Source organism: Pan paniscus, chromosome 5 (genome assembly GCF_029289425.2).
Source record: "Pan paniscus chromosome 5, NHGRI_mPanPan1-v2.0_pri, whole genome shotgun sequence".
NCBI lineage: Eukaryota > Metazoa > Chordata > Mammalia > Primates > Hominidae > Pan > Pan paniscus.
Window position 1 is genome coordinate 16,886,081 of NC_073254.2, and position 22,369 is coordinate 16,908,449.

Consider the following 22,369-nt stretch of genomic DNA (forward strand, 5'->3'; position numbering starts at 1 on the left):
TTAAAGAAAAAAAAATGTTATTATCTCTTGTGGTTCTATGTGTTGGCTGAGCTCAGATCGGAAGTTGTTACTTGGGATTGTGATTCCGGTTGCAGTCAGATGGCATCTGGAGCTGGGATCCTCTGAAGGTTTGATTGGGTTAGAAGTTCAAAATGGCTTCTTCATGCACATGTCTCTTGCCTGGGTTAAGATGACGAGAATGCGAGGGCCTGGCTGAGCATTTCTTTCTCTCCACGAAGCCCTCGCTGTGTGGCTGGCCTGGGCTTTCTCACAGTGTGGGAGTCTGAGTGGTGGGACTTACACGTGGTAGTTCATTTCACAAAAGTAAACATTACAACAGTCCGAGGAGGAAGCTGCAAGGCTTTGGATGGTCTGGGCTCAGCAGTCATGCAGTGTGTCTTCTGTCACATTCTATTAGTCAAAAGTAAGTCACAAGGCCAGCCCAGATTCAAGGGGTGAATCATAGGAGGCACAGCTCATTGGGGGAGCTATTTGTGAAGACTATTAAATATATCGACTTGGAAAAGCAACGTAATTACTATGTATGGTTTCTAAAACTACCTCCCACAAGAACATCACCTAGATTTATATCCAGATTCCATGTACAAATTTTGACTGAGCAACTAATGCCATGTTGGTGCATTATACAATAAAGCCAGGCATCAAACGTGCATAGTCACATGGTCACAATGAAAGTTATGTTCCTAGGCCAGGCGCAGTGGCTCATGCCTGTAATCCCAGCACTTTGGGAGGCTGAGGTGGGTGGATCACCTGAGGTTGGGACTTCGAGACCACCTTGACCAACATGGAAAAACCCCATCTCTACTAAAAATACAAAATTAGCCAGGTGTGGTGGCGTGTGCCTGTAACCCCAGCTACTTGGGAGGCTGAGGCAGGAGAATGGCTTGAACCCGGGAGGCGGAGGTTGCAGTGAGCCGAGATCGTGCTATTGCCCTCCAGCCTGGGCAACAAGAGTGAAACTCTGTCTCAAAAAAAAAAAAAAGAAAACAAACAAAAAAAAACAAGAAAGTGTGTACCATGCCATGGGCATGCATTGTCCATTATCTCTGATAGCTCAGAGTTCATCACAACCGAGTATGCTGGGCTGGAAAGGGCTTCCCTTCCTGAAAAGAGATGGGCAAAGACAAACTTAGCTTTCTGGTTGTCTTACCTTTAGATTTCTATGTGAGACAGTACATTCCTTATTTTTTAAATCACCTTAACTGGATTTTCTGTTCCTTGCAACTCAATACATTTTTTGTTTTAGCCAACTCATCTAAACTAATTTTGATCAATTTATTTTTATTGCTACATCTCTCTAGACCACTAAGTAGTGAAGAAGAAAGGAGCCTGGAGCCACAGTAGAAGAACTTTAATGGCCACTAAGAACATACAATCATCTGGCACCCTGCCAGGGAAATTTGGGGCCTTTGGAGCTTAATGCTTGGAAAACCACACCCTTAATTTTCCTTCCTTATTCCATGTGGACTGAGAGAACAAGCTTATGTTTTGTTCCTTAGAATTTTTTTTTTTTTTTACCCATCTGACCCTTAAACATTGCTGTGGTTTGAAAGTGATGCCTCCAAAATTCATGCAACAGAATTGGGAGGTGTGGACTAACGGGAGGTCTGTAAGTCATGAGGGCAAAGCCCTCATGAATGGATTAATGCTGCTATGAAAAGGGCTTGTGGAAGTGGGCTTTCTCTCTCTCGCTCTCTCTTCTACTCTTCTGCCATGTGAGGACACAGTGTTCCCCCTTGCTGGAGAATGCAGCAATGATGCACCATCTTGGAACCAGAGACTAAATATGCTGGCACCTTAATCTTGGACTTCCCAGTGTCCAGAACTATGAGAAATAAGTTTCTGTTCTTTAACATTTCCTAGTCTGTGGTATTCTGTTATAGCAGCACACACACACACACACACACACACACACGCACACACACGCACACACACAAAGACTGATAATCATTCTTCCCTTTTCTAACCCTAGCTTAATGTGGAAAAACCAAGTTTATATTTTAGGGGATTTATCCATACTTACCCAAAACCTTGTGTCATCTCCATCTGTTCCACTGGTTATTACCAAACTGAGAATTAGTCAATTGACCTTTTGTGCAGGAGTGTATTAGTCTCCTAGGACTGCTATAACAAAATACTACAAACTTGATGACTTCAAACAAATTTATTCTCTCACACTCTGGAGGCTAGAAATCTGAAATTAAGGTGTCAACAGGCCCACATCCGCTCTGCAGACTCTAGGGAAGGATCGTGTCTGCCTCTTCCTAGCTTCTGGTGGTTGCCAGCATTCCTTGGCCTTCCTTGGCTTATAGACACGTTGCTTCCTTCTTTGCCTCTGTAGTTACATGATGTTCTCCCTGTGTGTGTCTGTGTTAAAAATTTCCCTCTTTTAATAGGGACAACAGTTGAGTTGGGTCAGGGCCACCCTACGCCACTCTGACTTCATCTTCGCTTGATCACATCTGTAAAGACCCTTTTTCCAAATAAGGTCACATTAGTACATACCAGAGGTTAGGACCTAAACACCTTTTTGGGGAACTCAATTCAACCCACAGCAGTCAAGTCTATTAAAGGACTGATGTAGTAATGAACATCATCCTCAGTAGCAAGAGTCTAATAAACTGTGTTGGCAAAAGACAAGAGCCTAAGGGCAATTCTGAGAAGTTTGGATGAGGAGGAAGGAGAACGTAAAAAGAAGCTGATAAAGTTTTCTGAGGAAATGGATTTCTCTTGGGTTGTCAGGAAAATCATATGGGGAGAATAAAGTCTTTTCTTCATTGAGCACTTATAAGTTGGTAGCCTAGATGAAACACTGCATGTATTGTTTCAGTATTCCTCACAGCCTACAAGGTAGGAAGTATCTCCATTTTTTTTTTAGATAAGAAGTTGGAACATAGGGAAGTTACAGTCAATTGCTTAAAGGTTATTTAGTAAATAAATGGCAAAGCCAGGAATGAAAGCCCTCTCTGTCTCATAGCAAAGTCCATGCTCTTTCCGTTTGTGAAAGTAATCCTGCACTAAGTGAACAAATAATTATCCCATATGTAATCTATGCCAGGTACAGGACCCAGGGGTGTGTCAGGATATATGCTGCCAAGCTGCCTTGGACAAAGGTGATCACAGTTTACATTTCCACTTACAGTGTAGGAAAGTGCCTGATTCCACAGACCATTCCCAGCACTGAATATTCAACTCGGAATTGTTTAAAACCAGATGTTTAAAAAGTGGTATCTTGTTTTAATTTGCATGTTTTTGATGATTAATGAAGTTGTGCATCTCTTCAAATGCTTAACCATTTCTATTTCCTTTTCTCTGAATTGTCTTGTCATATATTTTGTGCATTTTCTGTGGGGTTGTTTATCATGTAGATTTGTTGAAGCTTTTTGTATATGATAGATATCAACACCGTGTCATTTTATATGTTACAAATACATCCTCCCATCAAGTTGCTTTTCATTTTGCTTTGTTTCTAGGAACTTACTTAGAAAGATATTCCCCACAGCAAGATGATAACGCTGTCCTTCTATTTTCTTCTGTATATGGTTTGTTTGTTTGTTTGAAGAGATGGGGCCCCACTCTGCCCCAGGCTTTAGAGGTGTGATCCTAGCTCACCACAGCCTACAACTTCTGTGCTCAAGCGGGGAACCCTCCCACCTCAGCCTCCAGAGTAGCTGGGACTACTGGCATGTGCCACCATGCCCGGCTAATTTTTATTTATTTATTTTTTTTTTGTAGAGATTTTTTTGCCACTGTTTTGCCCAGGCTTGTCTCACACTCCTGACCTCAAGCGATCCTCCTGCCTCTTGGCCTCCCGAAGTGTTGTATTATAGGTGTAAGCCACTACTCGCCCCTGTGTATGTATTTTTATGTAAAATGTAATAAAATGTTTTTCTCAACTGGACAGTCATTGATCAATGATCTCAAAGCTATCTGTTGATTAGTCCATCCTCCCCCCACTAATTTGATATTTTGTCTTTCTTGTATCTTGAATTGGAATTTACATATAGATATTTTACTAGAAGCTCATTTGTTTAACTGCCTTTATTTTCAAACCTTTCAGTGTCAAGCTTTTTCAGTATAATAGCTTAATCATTTCCACTTTATGATTCTTCATTTTTAAAATTTATGTTCTATTCTTTTTTTTTTTTTTTTGAGACGAAGTCTTGCTCTGTCACCCAGGCTGGATTGCAGTGGTGTGATCTCGGATCACTGCAACTTCCACCTCCCAGGTTCAAGTAGTTCTCCTGTCTCAGCCTCCCAAGTAGCTGTGATTACAGGCACATGCCACCACACCCAGCTAATTTTTTTGTATTTTTAGTAGAGACGGGGTTTCACCATGTTGGCCAGGCTGGTTTCAAACTCCTGACCTCAAGTGATCCACCTGTCTCGGCCTTCCAAAGTGCTGGGATTACAGGCGTAATCCACCATGCCCAGCTATGTTCTATTCTTAACACATTTTCTCTTCCTAGAAAATATCAGAATTATCTTATCAAATTCTTTCCACTAGGATTTTTTCTTTGCAGTGGGACTAATATTATATTTACAGATTCATATAAAATACTTACATTTTATATTAATATGTACAGAATTATTTCCTACCAATTTATTTAAGACTTAAAGTTTTAAAGTTTTGTCACTTAGCTCTAATGTTTTTCTTATTACATTTCAACCAAGGTTTTATAATTTATGTTGCAATCATGAGTGGGAATCTATTTTTCCTGATATTTCCTTTTATAGTTATTGCTGAAAAAATAAGAAACTAAAATATAGAAACCATTATTTCTGTTATCTTGATTTTTTTTTCACACTACTGGATTTCACCATAATCAATTCTTTTTGTCTTCCTGAAAGTCCAATCTTTTCTAAGCTAGTTCTACCTCTCTTGGCTTTCTAGTGCTTTTATGGACATTAAACATTATATATATTTAATTATATAAAGATTATATATATTTTAAAATAGACTTTATGTTTTATAGCAGTTTAAGATTTATAGCAAAATTGAACAGAAAATACAGAGAGTTCCCATATCCCCCTTCTGTCACACACCCACAACCTTCTCCACTATCGACATCTCCCACCAAAGTAGTACATTTGTTATAATCAATGAACCTACACTGACACATTATTATTACCCAAACTCCACAGTTTATATTAGGGCTTCACAAGTGTTGTACATCGTATGGGTATGGACAAATGTATAATGGCATGTAATTACCGTTATATAATAGTATCATACAGGTTAGTTCCACTGCCCTCTGTGCTCTGCCTATTCATCCCTCTCTCCTTGCAACCCCTGACAGCCACTGATCTTTTTACTGTCTTCATAGTTTTGCCTTTTCCAAAGGTCACGATGTTGGAATCATACTGTATATGGCCTTTTCAGATTGGTTTCTTTCACTTACTAATATGCATTTAAGGTTCCTCCATATCTTTCCTTGGCATGATAGGTTATTTCTTTTTATCACTGAATAATATTCCATTGTCTGGATCTACCAGAGTTTGCTTAGTCATTCACCCACTGAAGGATGTCTTGGTCACTTCCAAGTGTGGGAAATTAGTAATCATGCCATTACAAACATCTTTGTGCAAGTTTTTTTTGGACAAGTTTTTAACACATTTGGGTAAATAGTAAGGTGTGTGATTGCTGTATTATGTGGTAAGAGTATGTTTAGTTTTGTAAGAAACTGCCGAACTGTCTTCCAAAGTGTCTGGACCATTTTGCATCCCCACCATCAATGAATGAAAATTCCTACTGTTCCACATCTTTGTCAGCATCAGGTGTTCTGGATTTTGGCCGTTCTAATAGATGTGTAGTTTTATCTTAATGTCATTTTAATTTACAATTCTCTAATGACATATGATGTTGAGCATCTTTTCATGTGCTTATTTGCCATCTGTATACTTTATTTGGTGAGATATTTATTCAGGTCTTTTGCCCATTTTTTAAATTGAGTTATTCCTTTCCTTATTGTCGAGTTTTAAGAGTTCTTTGCATATTTTAGATAACAATCCTTTGTCAGATATGTGTTTTGCAAATATTTTCTCCCAGTCTGTGACTTGTCTTTACATTATCTTGAGAGTCCTTTCATAGAGCAATTTTTAATTTTAATGAAGCTTTGCTTATCAATTTTATCTTTGTTACTGTATTTTAAAAACAATCACCATATCCAAGGATATCTAGATTTTCTCTTATGTTATCTTCTGGGAATTTTATAATTTTGCACTTAACATGAAGGTCTATGATCCATTTGAGTTAACTTTTGTGAAAGATGTAATCTCTGTGTCTAGATTCAGTTTTCTGTTTTGTTTTGTTTTGTTTGCGTGTGGATGGCCGGTTGTTTCAGCACATTTGAGGAAAAGACTGACTTTTCTCCACTGAGTTTTCTTTGCTTCTTTTTCAAAGGTCAGTTGTTACGTGGTTCTATTCCTAGGCTCTCTATTCTGTTCCACTGATCTATTTGTCCATTCTTTTGCTAATATCATACCATCTTGATTACTGAAGCTTTATAGCAAGTCTTGAAGTCGAGTAGTGTCAGTCCACAACCCTGTTTTTCTGTTTCAATATTGATTTGGCTATTCTAGGTCTTTCATCTCTCCATATAAATTCAATAATCAGTTTGTCAATATCCACAAAATAACTTGCTGGAATTTTGATTGAGATTGCATTGAATCCCTATTGAGTCCCTATTATATAGTGCTTAATAAACCACCCCAAAATGAGATCAAGTTGGGAAGAACTGACATCTTGACAATATTGTCTTCCCACCCATGAACATAAAATATCTCTCCATTTTACTTAGTTCATCTTTGATTTCTATTATCACAGTTTCATAGATTTTCTTATGTGTATCAAGCACATATTTTGTTAGATTTATACCTAAGTATATAACTTTTGGGGTGCTAATGTAAATGGTATTGTGTTTGTAATTTATTTGTTTATTGTTCATTTTTATGAAAGACGTAGATTTTTGTAAATTAACCTTACATCCTTCAACCTTGCCATAATTACTTATAAGGGCCAGGAGGTTTTTGGAGATTCTTCTGAATTGTCTATGTAGATGACTGTGTCATCTATGAACAAAGACAGTTTTATTTCTTTCTTCCCAATCAGTGTACATTTTATTTCCTTTTTTTGTCCAACTGCACTAGCTAGGACTGCTAGTATGATGTTGAAAAAGAGTGGCAAGAGGGATCACCCTTGTCTTGTTGCTAATCTTAGCCAGAAAGTTTCTAATTTCTCACTATTAAGCATGGTATTAACTGTAGGGCTTTAAATAGATATATTATTTAGCAGGTTTAGGAAGCTCCCCTCTATTCTTAGTAGGCTGAGTGTTTTTATCATAAACAGGCAGTGGATTTTGTCAAATGTCTTTTCTGTGTATATTGATAAGATCATATGATTTTCTTTTTTAGCCTGTTGATGTGATGGACTACCTTAATTGATTTTTAAATGTTGAGCCAGCCTTATGCATGTGGGATAAACCCCTGTTGATCATGGTATGTATTTCATTTTATACAGTGTCAGCTTTAGTTTGCTGGATTTTTTAAATATGAAATCTCTTTTATAATTTCATCAGGATATTGGAATAAAAAAGATGTAGATGCATATATTCAGTCATTCCTTTTGAACCAGTTATATTTCTAAAAGCTTAACAAAAGTCCGGAGAAATCTCTTTTATGTTCTGAGGAGTTAAAAATTATATTACAAGGAAGCAACAAGAGAAAAGACTTATCCCCAATTGTTCCTGGTGCCTATTATTGCTTAGTAAACCACCCCAAAACTTGGTGATTTAAACAACAATGGTCATTTATGTTGCCTGTTAATTGCAATCTGGGCAGGGCTCTGCAGGGAAGGCTCATCTCTGCCTCACAGGGACATTCAGTGGCTGGAAGGTCCACCTCCAGGCTAGCTAACACACAGTTGGCAAGTCGGTACTCACTGCCTCTGTGTGGGAGCTCAGCCACAGCTCAGAGCTAGGCATTCTCACAGCACAATGGCTGGTTCCCAAGGCCAAGTATCCTGAGAGAGAGCTAGGTAGATGTTGTATTGCCTTCAGCTGTACTTTGTTAGTCAAGGCAGTTGCAAAGTCATGTGCAGGCTGAAGGGGAGGGAACAGAGACTCCATGTGAGGACACAAGAAGAAGGCAGCCATCTGCAAGCCAGAAAGTAAGGCCTCACCAGAAACCAAATTTTCCAACACCTTAATCTTGGACCTCTTGCCTCCAGAACTGTGAGAAAATAAATCCTGTTGTTCAAGTCATGCAGCCTGTGGTACATAGTCATAGCAGCCAGAACAGATTAAGACAAACCCCGTTAGGCCTTCAATGCTAATGTCAGGCAAAGACCTAGCATATTAAGGCCGTTTTTAGACAGAGAGCTTTTTTGACTACCACAGTGGTAAATGGAGCATGCCAGTCATGTAAAGAGGCCCATAGGGTAGAAATCCCTGCCATTCTAGTATTCTTACGACAAGCTGACTATATGCAGGCAGAACAAAGGGACAGATGCCCCACTAGTGATTAAGGAAACAATGTGCCTTGGGGAGACAGGAAGGCTCTAGAATGGTATGAGCACCTTCAGATGGATAGGCTTGGATTCTAGAAGTCCTTATGTGGATGGGTAGAGCCCAAATGGCCAGCACCTCCACTCATGCATGAGACAAGTGCATAAGAGATACACATCATAGAGTTTTCATCTGCTACTGGGGTCTGGCTCTTACACCTGTATGAACATGTGTAGAGCCTAGGTAGGACCATCCTATGAATGAATGTTCAGGAGTCACCCATCCCCATGAATGGAAACTAGGACTGATGGAACTAGGTATTTCCTGAACACTCAAAGTGGATCAACCTAATAGTGAACAAAACCACATCTGAGAAGGAGAAGGCATAGGGACTACCTAGTGTTAGGAAACAGTCCCTGATTTCTGACTCATCCTGCTATAAGCCAACTTCTTTCCCACAAGACAGTACAGGACACAGCCTACAGGAGGAAATAGAAGTCCTGATCTTTCTCTTTCAGTATCCCGTGCTGTCAGAGGTCACTTTAGCTAGGCTTAAAAACCAGAAGGAAAAGAATTTCAGGATGGCAAAGGGATGGGCATGGTAGTGGTAAGACAATGAGGTGTGAGGGGCAGAGGAATAAGAAATTTAATGGTTTTTATTCAGACTTTATTATTTGGGCATGAGCCATTGGTGATTAATTCAATCTCCAGCCCCTTTGCCCTCCCTGAAGGTTGGGGAGGCAGGAAGTCCATCCCTCTGATCATGCCTTGGTCTTCATTCCCCAAACCCCATCCTGAAGCTATCTAGGGCCCCCAATACCAAGTCATTTCATTAGAGAAGGACATTCATCACTCCAGAAATTCCAAGGGTCTTAGAAGCTCTTGTGTTAGAAACTGGGGACTAAGACCAAATATTATAACAAAAAGATGTTCCTAGCATTCCTATCATCCAGGCAGTTACAAAGGTTTTTGGAACTCTGTGTCAGGAATCAGGAGCAGAGACCAGATATCTATTTCTTGTCATGTCACACAAGAGGATGCAGAAAATCTGGGATTGTAACTGTTGATGGTTATGTAATCTCAGGAAACTTCTTTGTCCTCCATTGCTTCACAATTAAATGGGGCAGATATGCCTCCCCTCTCTCCCTCTATTTCCTGAGCACACATTCCAGAATCTCAGCAAACTCTAGAGACAAAGACACAGCCCTGGCCCCCAGGGAGCAAGGTCTTAGGGTGCTGGAGAAAATTATCGTTTTTGTTCCCTTCCAATAGTGAAATCTGTGATCATTAAAAAAATACAGTATACCTCCTAATTAAGCCAAGTTTCCCTTCTCATTTTAGTTATCAGGAATTTAAATCAATCAAGGCATAAATTGGACCAAACATTATTACCACTGTTCATTGATATCCTTAACTAAGAATGTTACTGAAACTTTCCCTTAATACTTATTATATATCTTCCAAGTCAATCCTGAGAAAATCCATAAAGCTCATCTCAGGGCGAAAGCTTGTACATTTAAGTAACAGGATTCCAAATAAACAATATTGCTGAGTTAACTAAAAATACATTAACTGAAAATAAATCTCATCTAAAATATTAAAAATGGATATTTTAAAAATGCTTTTTATTTTTTAAGTGTTCCTGGTTAAATGTGGCATCTAAGAATGGTTTTTGCAACTTATAAAAAGCTGCTGCCTATCTTTTTAAAAATCCCTGCCAAAAAAATCACATAAATGGTGAATTTATAAAATGTCATACAATTGAATTCATATAATGGCAATGAGAATAAGTAAAAGGAAAAAATTATAAAGCATTTACTCACAATAGTATACATTCCGTTCAACTATGCTGGGAATTCCATTTATATATTCAAAGTTTCTATTAACTTCTTTGGAATCCAGCATAAACCTTTGATAGTATTTATAAAAAATTTTAAAATGTGAAATGGCAAAATGGAAAGAGAGCATTCAAAGAGAAAGGAAATTCTTGGTCAGTTAAAACATTTCACACCTCCCTAACTGCCTTTCTCTGCTTCTTGATTCAAAGTTCTAAGGCAAGTAAACACTAGAAATTAGTGTTTCCTTTAAAAAGCCTTCTTGGGTTATGCCAAATCAAAAAAAAAAAAAAGACATCTTAATTCACACTGTTGAAAAAACAGAGCATCTCCAAAGTTACCAGCTGTACATTTTACTTCTTTGAACGCACCCAGAACACATTGCAAAGATATTCAGCAAATGCCTACTGAATTGAATCTTGATGAGAAACAGATAATTCTGTTCTTCTATTAGTTTTATTTTATGGGGGTAGCTTAAAAATTAATCAATTTAGATGATGACATTCAAGGTCAGGAATGTTATTCCTTCTTCCTCACTCTATATTCCTGGAAGCCTTTTACAGCTTATTGTATTCAGTATTCCTCCTTGCATAAAATACAGACTAGTCACCAGAATTCCTATAAAAATGAAAAACAAAAACAAGTGCTCCTATTAAAAGTTTTAAGAAGTCGTTTTGTCAAGAGAAAAGCCTTCTTTAATGTTCTCTTCAAGTCTAATCAAGGGCTTTGAGAAAAATGCTGAGCAGTTTCCTTTTTTCTAAAGTTCAAGGAAGACAAAAGAGACAAATTTACATTTTGATTGAACGTTTTATTTATTCAGCCTTCACTCAGCAAATATTTATTAGTGTCCACTGCATACCAGGCACTGTGATAACTACTTGTTAATGCTGGGTGAGCTGCTAGAGTGAGCTACTAAAGAAGTGTATAATATGAACCACTAGAGATTGTCGATGAGATGTGTGAGCACTCTGTCTCTTGGAGGGGCAATGGGAAAATAGGAGATGGAACTAGGTAAAACTCAAAGTGGCCCTTACCTCTCTCACTCTAACTCCATGCTCATCACAAATTTCAAGATCAAAAACTTTGGGAGGCCGAGGTGGGTGGATCATTTAAGCTCAGGAGTTCGAGACCAGCCTGGTCAACATGGTGAAACCCCAACCTAAGCCCCATCAGGTGAACACCTAACATTAACCACCGCATTGGTTCCAAGAGTGAGGATGGGGGAGGGGTGTTGAGAGTTTAAGGAAGGGGAGTGAGAGTCATCTAGGAGAGTAGAAGAGAGAACAGACTGGGGAAATGGCCTGGCAACACTCAAGTATAACTTGGTTAATCATCTTGTACTTAAAGTAATAGTTACAAGCTTTTCTTGGGCTATGTACAACTGCATGGTGAAGGCAGAGAGTTGGATTTAACCAAGACTGTGACTTTGGTGAGGATGTATGACCAAAAGAGAGAGGAGGGGGGTATATGGAAGAGATTGCTTGTATGGATGAAGCATGGAATAACCGTGGCAAGGAGAGAAATAAAGAGATGAGGGGTGAGGGACAGTGAGGTGGAGGATGGATCAATGTGTTGTGGGTCCTGCAATGGTAGAAAGACCATCAAGGTGCTTGAGGGAGTGAGGAGGAAAATAGGAAATAGTGGCTGGAGAGTGGTTACTTGAAACTGAGTTTATGGCAAGGATGCAGAGGTGTGTGTGTGTGTGTGTGTGTGTGTGTGTGTGTGTTCCGTAATGGGAATGTCTAAGGTATAATCATGGAAGTCAAGCTTTTTGGAGGTGGGGAGAGAACTGAGGGGGCCAGGACACTGGATGGATCACCAGATGCTGAAATCACTAAGTCGTGTTGGAGTGACAAGGAACTAGAAGTGCCAAGCAGTGACTAGGGTCAGTCAAGGATAGCAACCACAAGAGCAAGTGGGTGGTACGACCTGCTGGCATGGGACACAGAGCCAGGAGGGCCTTGGGAGTGGGGAAGAAGAGGGAAACAGGCACCACTGGAGAGAACTGCGGGGGGCAGGAGTGCCCCAGGTCAGAGCCAGGTTTCAGCAAGACCAGGCAGGTGATGGGGATGTTCAGGAAAAAGTGGAGGATGTGAGGGATTCTACCGAGGACTGACTGTGTCTTCCAGACCAGAGTGTCTCAAACTTTAATGTGCAGCATGTCGCCTGGGGAGTCCTGTTAAAATGCACATTCTGATTCCGCAGGTCTTGGGTGGAGCCCAGGTCTCTGCATTTCTTTTTTTTAATTATTACCATTTTACTTTAAGTTCTGAGATACAGTGTCTCTGCATTTCTAACAAGGTCCCAGGTGATGCTGCTGCTGGTCTTTGAACTACACTCAGAGCACCGAGGTCCCATGTGGGAACTACCAGCACATACAGCTACTGAGCACTGAAAATGTGGCTCATTTGAATTGGGATGTGCCAGAAGTATAAAATGCACACTGCATTTTCAGGCCAATAAAAGAATATAAAATGTCTTATTAACAATTTCTTGGGTGAGTGCAGTGTCTCAGGCCTGTAATCCCAGCACTTTGGGAGGCCAAGGTGGGAGGATCACTTGAGCTCTGGAGTTTGAGACCAACCTGAGCAACACAGCAATACCCCATCTCTACTAAAAATCAAAAAAACTAGCTGGCCATGGTGATGCATACCTGTGGCCCCACTACTCAGGAGGCTGAGGCAGGAGGATCACTTGAACTCAGGAAAGTGAGACTGCAGTGAGGTATGATCGTGCCACTGCACTGAGCCACTGCACTCAACTTAGTTTAGGCTGCTATAACAGATTGCCATAGACTGGGTGGCTTAAACAACACATGTTTTTTCTCACAGCTTTGGAGGCTGGAAGTCCAGTTTCAAGGAGTCAGCATCATGGGATCTGATAAGAAGCCTCTTCCAAGTTGTAGACTGCTGATTTCCAGTTGTATCCTCACATGGTGGAATGACAGCCAGATAATTCTCTAGGGTCCCTTTCACAAAGGCATTAATCCCATTCATGAGGCTTCTACTCTCATGACCTAATCTCCCAAAGGCCCCCCTCCATGGACCATCACATTGGGGGTTAGGATTTGATCTTATGAATTTGGGGGTGATATAAACATTCAGTCCACCCATAGAAATTATTGTTATTGAGACAGCGTCTCGCTCTGTTGCACAGGCTGGCTGGAGTGCAGTGGTGCAATCATGGCTCACTGCAACCTCAAATTCCTGGGCTCAAGGGATCCTCCTGCCTCAGCCTCCCAAGTAGCTAGGACCACAGGTATGTGCCACCACTCCCAACTAATTTTTTTCTTTTTTGTAGAGACGAGATCTAACTTTGTTGCCCAGGCTGGTATTGAACTCTTGGGTTCAAGTAATCCTCCTGCCTCAGTCTCCTAAAGTGCTAGGGTTATAGATGTGAGCCACTGTACCCAGCCAGGTTGTATATTGAAATAATAATTTCTTAATATATTGAATTAAAATATATTTAAGGCAATTTTATCTGTTTCTTTTTACTTTTTAAATGTGGTTACTGGATAATTTGAAATTATATATATGACTGTCATATATAAGACAAAGGAAATGTAAGAGATTTCCTTTGGACAACACTATTCTCAAGGGTACTTGGGAAAGGTTTCCAGAGCTTAAAAGACGGAGAAATAAAGTCAGATAGAAGGATGTGTGGGGAAGCATGCAGGTCAGAGTCCAGGAGAGGCCTGGGCCCTGGGCCACGTCACAGTGACATGCGAAGGGCATGGTGAGATCAGTCCACCTGCTCTGAAGCTTATAGCAAGGACAAGCCTGAGAGATGAGGGGCAGGGGCAAAAGGCAGTAACTGCGAATATATTGGGACTGAAATATTTACACATTTAATACCAAAGAAAGTAGAATTGAAAACACCCACCATTTACAGAATTTGCTTTGTGCTGTCCAGGTACCTTAGGGCCCATGAAGGGAGAACTTTCTCAATTTGAAATAACATGATCTACAGAGAAGGTCAATTAAAGGAGTCAAAAAGCTCTCCAAGGTAGTAACCACAAAATGCCACTTTGAGTAATATTGCTGGCAATTTTGTGAAAGAAAATTAATGATAATGATACCTGTAAACCAAAAAGTATGAGACAGGTCTAAACTGATTTAGAGGTTTATTTTGCCAAAGTTGAGGGGGCCAGTTACACAGCCTCAGGAGGTCCTGAGAACATGTGCCCAAGGTGACTGGGTTATAGCTTGATTTTATACATTTTAGGGAGACAGTAGTGACAGGCAGTGACATAGATCAATACATTTAAGATATACATTGATTCAGCCAAAAAAGGCAGGACATCTTGAAGCAGGTGGGAAGGGGCGTCCAGGTCACAGGTGTATTCAAAGCTTTCCTGGTTAGCAGTTGATTGACAGAGTTAAGCTATACCTGAAGAGTTGACATCAGCTTGAATTAAGGTAAGTGTTGGGGTGGCGGTGGGGGTGGAGGAGTTGTGGAAGTTAAGGTTCAGGTAGAAGGCTTCGGAGAGAACAGATGGTAAATGTCTCTTAACATACCTTAAAATGTGTCAGACTCAGTCACATTGCTCCTGGCTCAGGAAAAGACCTGGAAAGAAAGGGGGATTCTCTACAGAATGTAAATTTCCCCTACAAGAGACAGCTTTTCAAGGCCATTTCAGAATATGTCAAAGAAACATATTCTGGGCGTAAATTAGTTTGATTTCCTTTAGGGCCTGTTATGTGTCATGTGATACTGTAGCTGAGTCAGGTTGACATTGGTGTCAGATTGCTACAAAGAGTCTGTTCGGTGAGTCTTAGGATCTCTGTTTTAATGTGAGTGCTGGTCAGTTGTGTCTAAACTGCAAAAGGGAGTGGGTATAATGAGGCATGTCTGACCCCACTTCTCACCATGGCAGGAACTGGTTTTTCAGGTTTCTTTGGCATCCTCTTGGCTGGGGGGGGGGGGGTCCATTCAGTCAGTTGGGGGGCTTAGAATTTTCATCTTGGTTTACTCACCAAATAAAAAGTCTTTAGAGAAATGCCATTGACCAGTATTAGACACAGGTACAACTAAAACCCATCAAAATATGTGAAAATGTACCAAGGTTAATTTCCTTATAATATTTTTCATGTCCAGATAATTAGCACAAATAAAAACTTTCAAAAATTGCCAACAAGCAGACAAACAACTCTTATTCTTTGTTTGTTTGTTTTTAAATAAATTTTAAGCTCTTGGTTGCAAGTCCTCTGCTTTGTGCTGACTTCAGCACCTTCCTGTGGTAACAACCCCTAATAACTGGATGTTTTGGATCTCATAGTTCCTGCTGGAATCTTGCTGTTGCCCATTCAAGTCTGATGGTTCCTGTGTGTTGGGGTGGCCTTGCTTCTCCTGCTCTTAGCTCTGGAGGAGCCCTCGGCTGGTGCTGCAGTGAATCTGTCAGAGTCGTCCTAACCAGAGTGCCCCCATCCTGAATAGAGGCTGGATAAAGCCAAACCTGCTGGGTTATAGTCCCAGGGGATTGGGCAGTCCTGGTCACAAGATATTTAAGGTTGAGGGAATAAGTTAATGATGCTAAGTAAATAAAGACCCTGAATTCTTTCCCGTGAGAGATCCAAGAACTCACTCTTGGCATCTGGGATAAGACCCTTTTTCCGGTAACAAACCCCTGCCCTGGCCCTTTCTTCCTTCTGGAAAACTCAAAAAAAAAAAATAGGCCTCAAAAAGACTGCATTAATCTGAGAAGAAACCGCTGAATATGGCTACTAAGAGAAGCTGGGATTTTCTGATTTTTAATGTCGGTTTCAAAGAGAGCAGGTATACTTTGCAGGAGGGAACCATGCTAGCTGCAGAATCATGGATGAGCTGGACCACAAGTTTTTACACAGTGTGCATGCTTTTGTTCTCCTGTCAACTTCTGTTGTTTTCCTGTCAACTTCTGTTGTTTTCATCAAAAGCCATCAACCCGCCTCAGCCAGGGCATCATAACGTACATGCAACAGAGTGTTCCAAGAAACTTTCAGCTGAGACCCTAAGACCCTGGACACGCAATGCCAGAGTGAAGTGTGAAGACCACAGCTGTGCAGGACATGCAGAAAGGAGGGGCAGAGAGCCAATGAGATGATGTCCCACGACTCACCTGTGTCAGTGGAGACCGAAGGAGACTTGGAGGGTGCTTTTGGAGAGAACTGCTGATGTTTTGTGAGCCTCACTCTCTCTGTGTGTGGAAATGCTGGAGGATGAAACCGTCTAAACTCTCCTGAAGTCCCGGGAATGGAGTTTTAATGGTAATGTGTGATGGGATGTGTGTTCTCTTATGGTATGGGAGACACAGAGGACTCACAGAGGACTGGCCTCTGCCTCTTGACCAGGGATCAGGAGAGATGGGAACTGAGCTGGTCAGCTGCTCTTCAGAGCTGGTCGAGGAGAGATTTCTGCTGTGCTGGGAGGGCCTAACAACATGCATGGATGGAGCCCAAGGACCAGGTGCAGATCTTATGCAAGAATGAACCAGGGGGTGACTTAGGTCCACCAAAAGACTGCCCAGAGGGACAAAAGGCTATCAGTGAAAAGAATCCACAGATGAACTGCCAGTTCCTCAGGGCTGAGGCAAGATCTTAATTTTGAGTAGGAGCAGAGTGTATTACCTACGACAAGGATACCACAGATGAGAAAACCCTAGTTTTAAACCTGCTACATCCAAAGAGAGCAATGCAACTCTGGCACTAGCAAAAATGTTGTGCCTCTCCTTTCCTCACTCCTAATTTCCCATCCCAGAGAAGGGTCAGAAACCATCTTCTGCAAGATGGGAGGAAGGGTATCAGCCAGACTGCAAAAAGGGAGAAGAAACCAGCTACCTCTTGCTGTTCTCAGTGGCAGACTCCCCACCTGCAACAGGTCAGGTCTGTTACTGGAGAGAAAAGACAGGTAAGCAACACATGACAACTGCAAAAGATGTTTATAGTGGTAACTTTTACTTGGGACAGGAAAATTATAAGAGCTGTGTGAAAATATGTTATTGTGTACTGACAAAATTTAAGGAAGCACAGCAAAACTTCAACCTGGGAAAATGGGGCACAACAAAGTTCACCGGAGACACTTACTGGGGTTATGATTTGAATCTTTGAACGGAATTCAAAACAATGAAGTTACAAGTATAATGGTGATATGCTGGAGGAAAAAATTATTATTTCTGAATACTTGATGTAAAAAAGTTCAGTTTTAGCCAGGTGCAGTGATTCACACCTGTAGTCCCAGCTACTCAGGAGGCTGAGGCTGGAGGATTGCTTGAGCCTAGGAGTTCAAGGCTGTAGTATGTTATGATCATGCCTGTGAATAGCCACTGCACTCCAGCCTGGGCAACATAGCAGGATCCTGTCTCTAAAAACAAAGAAAAAGTTTAATTGAACTGGAAATCCATTTGCATTATGATTTAACATTTGCATTCCACAATAGGAATAGCTAGCTGTTAGACTTAAAGACGTATAAATTAAAGGAGCAAATGATCTGAATTCCAGTTGAGGACAGGAAAGCGGTTTCCTTCAGTTGCAGAAAATGCATGCTGTTCATGGTGACAAAGTATTGAAAGCAGCCTGCGTGTGGGTAGGTGAACCATGTGTCTGCACTCCATGGAGCGCCATGCAACAATGGGAAGTAGAGGATGAAAAATACACAGAACACTTTGGATTGTGCTGAAAACAAAGCAAAGGAATAAAATGAGGTATAGAACACAATGCTATCTACACAAATTAAAAGTACATCATACAAAGCAACAAAGCACATTTTATAAGAGCACAGACAAATAAAAAATACACATGAAACAGAATAGAGTGGTTGCCCTTTGGGAGGGGCAGGGCAGTGATAATGAGAGTGGGATAAGGGAACAATCAGCCCAGCAGGGACCACTGATACAACTGAAAGGTATAAAAACCCACTGGGGTTCAGAAGAAAAAGAATTATTCTAAAAAGAAGTTCATTTTCTCATTGAAATTTTGATCACGTTTTATTTGGAAATTTTAAACAAACTCAGCATTTAATACTTTCCTGTATACTTAGCATTTTAGTTTTCTTTTAATCATGTAATATAAAGAAATGATTTTTTTTTCACTAAGTTCAACACAGATGCCCTCACCATTGCCTTTAGTTTACCCAACATATGGAAAACTGTACTATTTTCCATTACTGCCCTGAAAAGGAAAGGCTGGGGAGCCCTGGCGTACTTTGGTTGTTACACAGAAACTTGACTGACACATCTACTCATGTCTACCCTTCCATGCGACAGGCCCCGACTTTATGTTTGAAATACAAGTAGTATGTGGCTATCTTCAGCATCTGTGTTTTAAAAGGTTTGATGGTTATTTTTGCTGAGAACCTCCTCCCCCTACCCTCCTAGTCATTGCCCATGTGATTAAGAGGCATGATGTTCTCTCACTGGGACAGTCTGAAGCAACAGGATTCACATGAACCTTATGTGACTACCTTTCCTGCCTGGCAGCTGCTGACCTAGCCTTCCTGCAGCTAAGAGGAAGGGCCCCGCTCTCTGAGAACCTGTAGCTGCTGCAAAGACCCACACCTCTCCTCTGTGGTGCACACACACACACATGCCGTACTCTGCCAGGAGTGGTACAAAACAAATTATCCTCTTTGACTAGGAATTTTCTCTTTCCTTTCACACTGGGTCTCTGGAGGGAGAGGAGGTGGCAGTAAATTTGCTTGTGTATTTATCACAGGCTGTGAGGCTGAGTCTGTGTGAGGAACCATTCATCTAGCAGTGGTGACTGCACATTAGAATCACCTTGGGAGCTTTCAAAACATACCAGTGCCTGCACTGAACCCCAGACAAATGGAATCAAAATGGCTGGGGGTGGAGTGTGGGCACCAGTAAGTTTTAAAAGCTCCCCAGATGCTTCTAATATGCAGCCAAGTTTGAGATCCACTGCTCTAAGCTGTACACTTGAAACTGGAGAGTTAGTTAATTCAGCTTCTTATTGAATTAACAAGACAAGAACTAACTTTAAAAAATCGAAGTTTCAGTCTTTTTGTAGCATAAGATCACACTGTAGAGTTCCAGTCAGAAATTTTCAGTGGATTCCCCTTACATCCCCCTCTCTTTTTGATCCCTGAATCTTATAGGGTTCCTTGAGGAATTGTTATACAGTGACCTCACCACATTCTTATGAGATAGAAACAGTAAATATAACCAATCCAAGTTAACGCCAGGGCAGTGTCAGGGAGTTAAAGACTCATTCATTTCCTTCTTAAAATGTAACCATTAGTTTATTCCATGCTTATCTATTGGCTGCTAATTATGTGCAAGGAAGTGTCATCACGTGCTGCAGCAGATAAAAAGATACTTAGGATACCACTTGAGTTTTCAAGATGCTTACAGTCCAGTTTTCTACAACTAACTAAACCCAAGGAAGTGTGTAATGCCTTGAAAGAAGTTCAAAGTTTTATACTTCAGGAGTGGTAGGGATGAAGCTAAAAACAGGCTGGGGCCAGCTTGGACTTTACAGGCAGTGGGAGCTTATGAAATGGTGCAGGGTGGAGTGGTGACGTGACAAAGTGGTGCTTTAGGAGATTATTGTAGCATCTGGATGAAAGGTTAATTAAAGGTAAAGAGTGATTCTAGTTGAGGCAGGAAAACCAGTTTGAAGACTACCTCATAGTCTAGGTTGGTGTGAATTAATAAGGGCCTGACAAAACTCCTCTGTGTTGGAAAAAATTGGAACCGAAGTTGTTTTGGGGAGGAAAGGTGGCCATTGATGGGGAAAGCATGAGAAAACTTTTTGGGGTAATGGTAATATTCTATATCTTGTTAGGAATTTGGGTTCAAAGGGTATATTCATTTGTAAAATGAATCAGTAAATTTACACATAAGATTTGTGCACTACATTATATGTAAGTTTTGTCACAGAAACAAAAACTGTAAACATGGAACTCTAGTTAATGATTGCATTTAGAGGGAAGTGCACTGATGTCTGTAATCTAAAGTGTATCAGAAACTAAGACGGATCAATGGATGAAGAGTTATGTGATAAAGCAAGTGTAGTTAACATGTTCATGGTAGAACCTAGGTGGTGAGTATATGCACATTCACTATACAATTCTTTCAACTTTGTTATATATTTAAAATTTTTTGTACTAAACTGTAGGAGAGAAAAGGATTTGAAGCAGAGAATGAATCCAGTGGTATTTTAAAATTTGAATTGATAAAGCTTGGCATAACTGAATGTAGGGAATGAGGACCCAGAGAAGTGGGAGTTACCATGAACTTCAGTGACTAGAATAACAGGAAAATAAAGGTATTATTCTTATTAATAGAAACCATTCACTGAGCCCCCAGTTATGTACCAGGTATTGTGGTAGGTGAATTACATAGTTTATTTTTCATCTTCACAACAATTCCATATGGAAAATAATATTATATCCATTTTACAGGTGAGAAACAAAAGCCCAGACTGGGACTGGAACAGACTTCACACTCTCCCCTAGGTGGTTCTGATTCCATTTGTCCGGGGTTCAGTGCAGGCATTGTTGGTTTTTTTTTTTTTTTTTTTTTTTTTTTTTGGCATTGGTATGTTTTGAAAGCTCCCCAGGTGATTCTAATGCATAGTCACCACTGCTAGATGAATGGTTCCTTACACAGACTCAGCCTCACAGCCTATAATAGCCAGGCTGGTTAAATAGTAAAAGAAATAGGGAAGTCAGAAAAGGTTTGAGGGGGAATTGATGTCTGATTTTGAGATGAAAGAAGCATATTAAAATAATTTTAAAATCTCATATATTTCAGGTGTGAAACATGATATTTTGTTTTATTTTTATTTTTTATTTATTTATTTATTTTTAGACAGAGTCTCGCACTGTTGCCCAGGCTGGAGTGCAGTGGTGCGATCTTGGCTCATTGCAAGCTCTGCCTCCCAGGTTCAAGCCATTCTCCTGTCTCAGCCTCCCAAGTAGCTGAGACTACAGGCACCTGCCACCATGCCCAGCTAATCTTCTGTATTTTTAGTAGAGACGGGGTTTCAACGTGTTAGCCAGGATGGTCTCGATCTCCTGACCTCGTGATCTGCCCGCCTCGGCCTCCCAAAGTGCTGGGATTTTTTTTTTTTTTTTTGAGACAGAGTCTTGTTCTGTTGCCCAGGCTAGAGTGTAGTGGTGCGTTCTCGGCTCATTGCAAGTTTCGCCTCCCGGGTTCAAGCCATTCTCCTGCTTCAGCCTCCTGAGTAGCTGGTACTACAGGTGCCTGCCACCACGTCTGGCTAATTTTTGTATTTTTAGTAGAGATGGGGTTTCACCATGTTGGCCAGGCTGGTCTCGAACTCCAGACCTCAGGCAATCTGCTTGCCTCAGCCTCCCAAAGTGCTGGAATTACAGGCATGAGCCACCACGCCCAGCCTGACATGATATTTTGAAACACATATACATAGTGAAATGATTACTAAAGTCATGCAAATTAATACATTCATCTCTTCACATAGTCACCCCATTTTTTTTGTTTTAGAGTGAGAGCACTTGAAGTCTCTCAGCAAATTTCCAGTATACAACACAGTATTATTAACTATGGTCACCATGCTGTACGTTAGATCTCTAAACTCCTTCATCCTACAGAACTGCAACTTTGTACCCTTTGACCAACGTCTTCCTGTTTCTCCAACTCTCTGCCCCTGGGAAGCACTGTTCTACTCTCTGTTTCTATGTATGACTTTTTTAGATTCCACATGTAAGTGGGATCATGAACTGGTTTTCTTTCCACGCATGGCTTATTTCACTTAGCATAATGTCCACCAGCTTCATCCATGTTGTAAATGACAGGATCTCCTTTTTCTTTTTTTTTTTTTTTTTTTTTTTTTTTGAGATAGTGTCTTGCTCTTTCACCCAGGCTGGAGTGCAGTGGCGCAATCTCGTCTCACTGCAAGCTCCGCCTCCCGGATTCATGCCATTCTCCTGCCTCAGCCTCCCGAGTAGCTGGGACTACAGGCGCCCGCCACTGCGCCTGGCTAATTTTTTGTATTTTTAGTAGAGACAGGGTTTCACTGTGTTAGCCAGTAT

General features: G+C 40.8%; 1 long non-coding RNA gene across 2 annotated transcripts in view; it reads left to right on the forward strand.

Annotated features, from left to right (window-relative positions):
- LOC103786225 (uncharacterized) overlaps nucleotides 1–22,369 on the forward strand; it is a 277,117-nt gene that overhangs the window by 10,255 nt on the left and 244,493 nt on the right. For both annotated transcript variants that reach the window (XR_004671804.3, XR_010112346.1), the window contains exons 3-4: nucleotides 7,435–7,518; nucleotides 13,517–13,618. This is a non-coding gene — a long non-coding RNA (uncharacterized LOC103786225). The remainder of the gene's footprint in view (nucleotides 1–7,434; nucleotides 7,519–13,516; nucleotides 13,619–22,369) is intronic.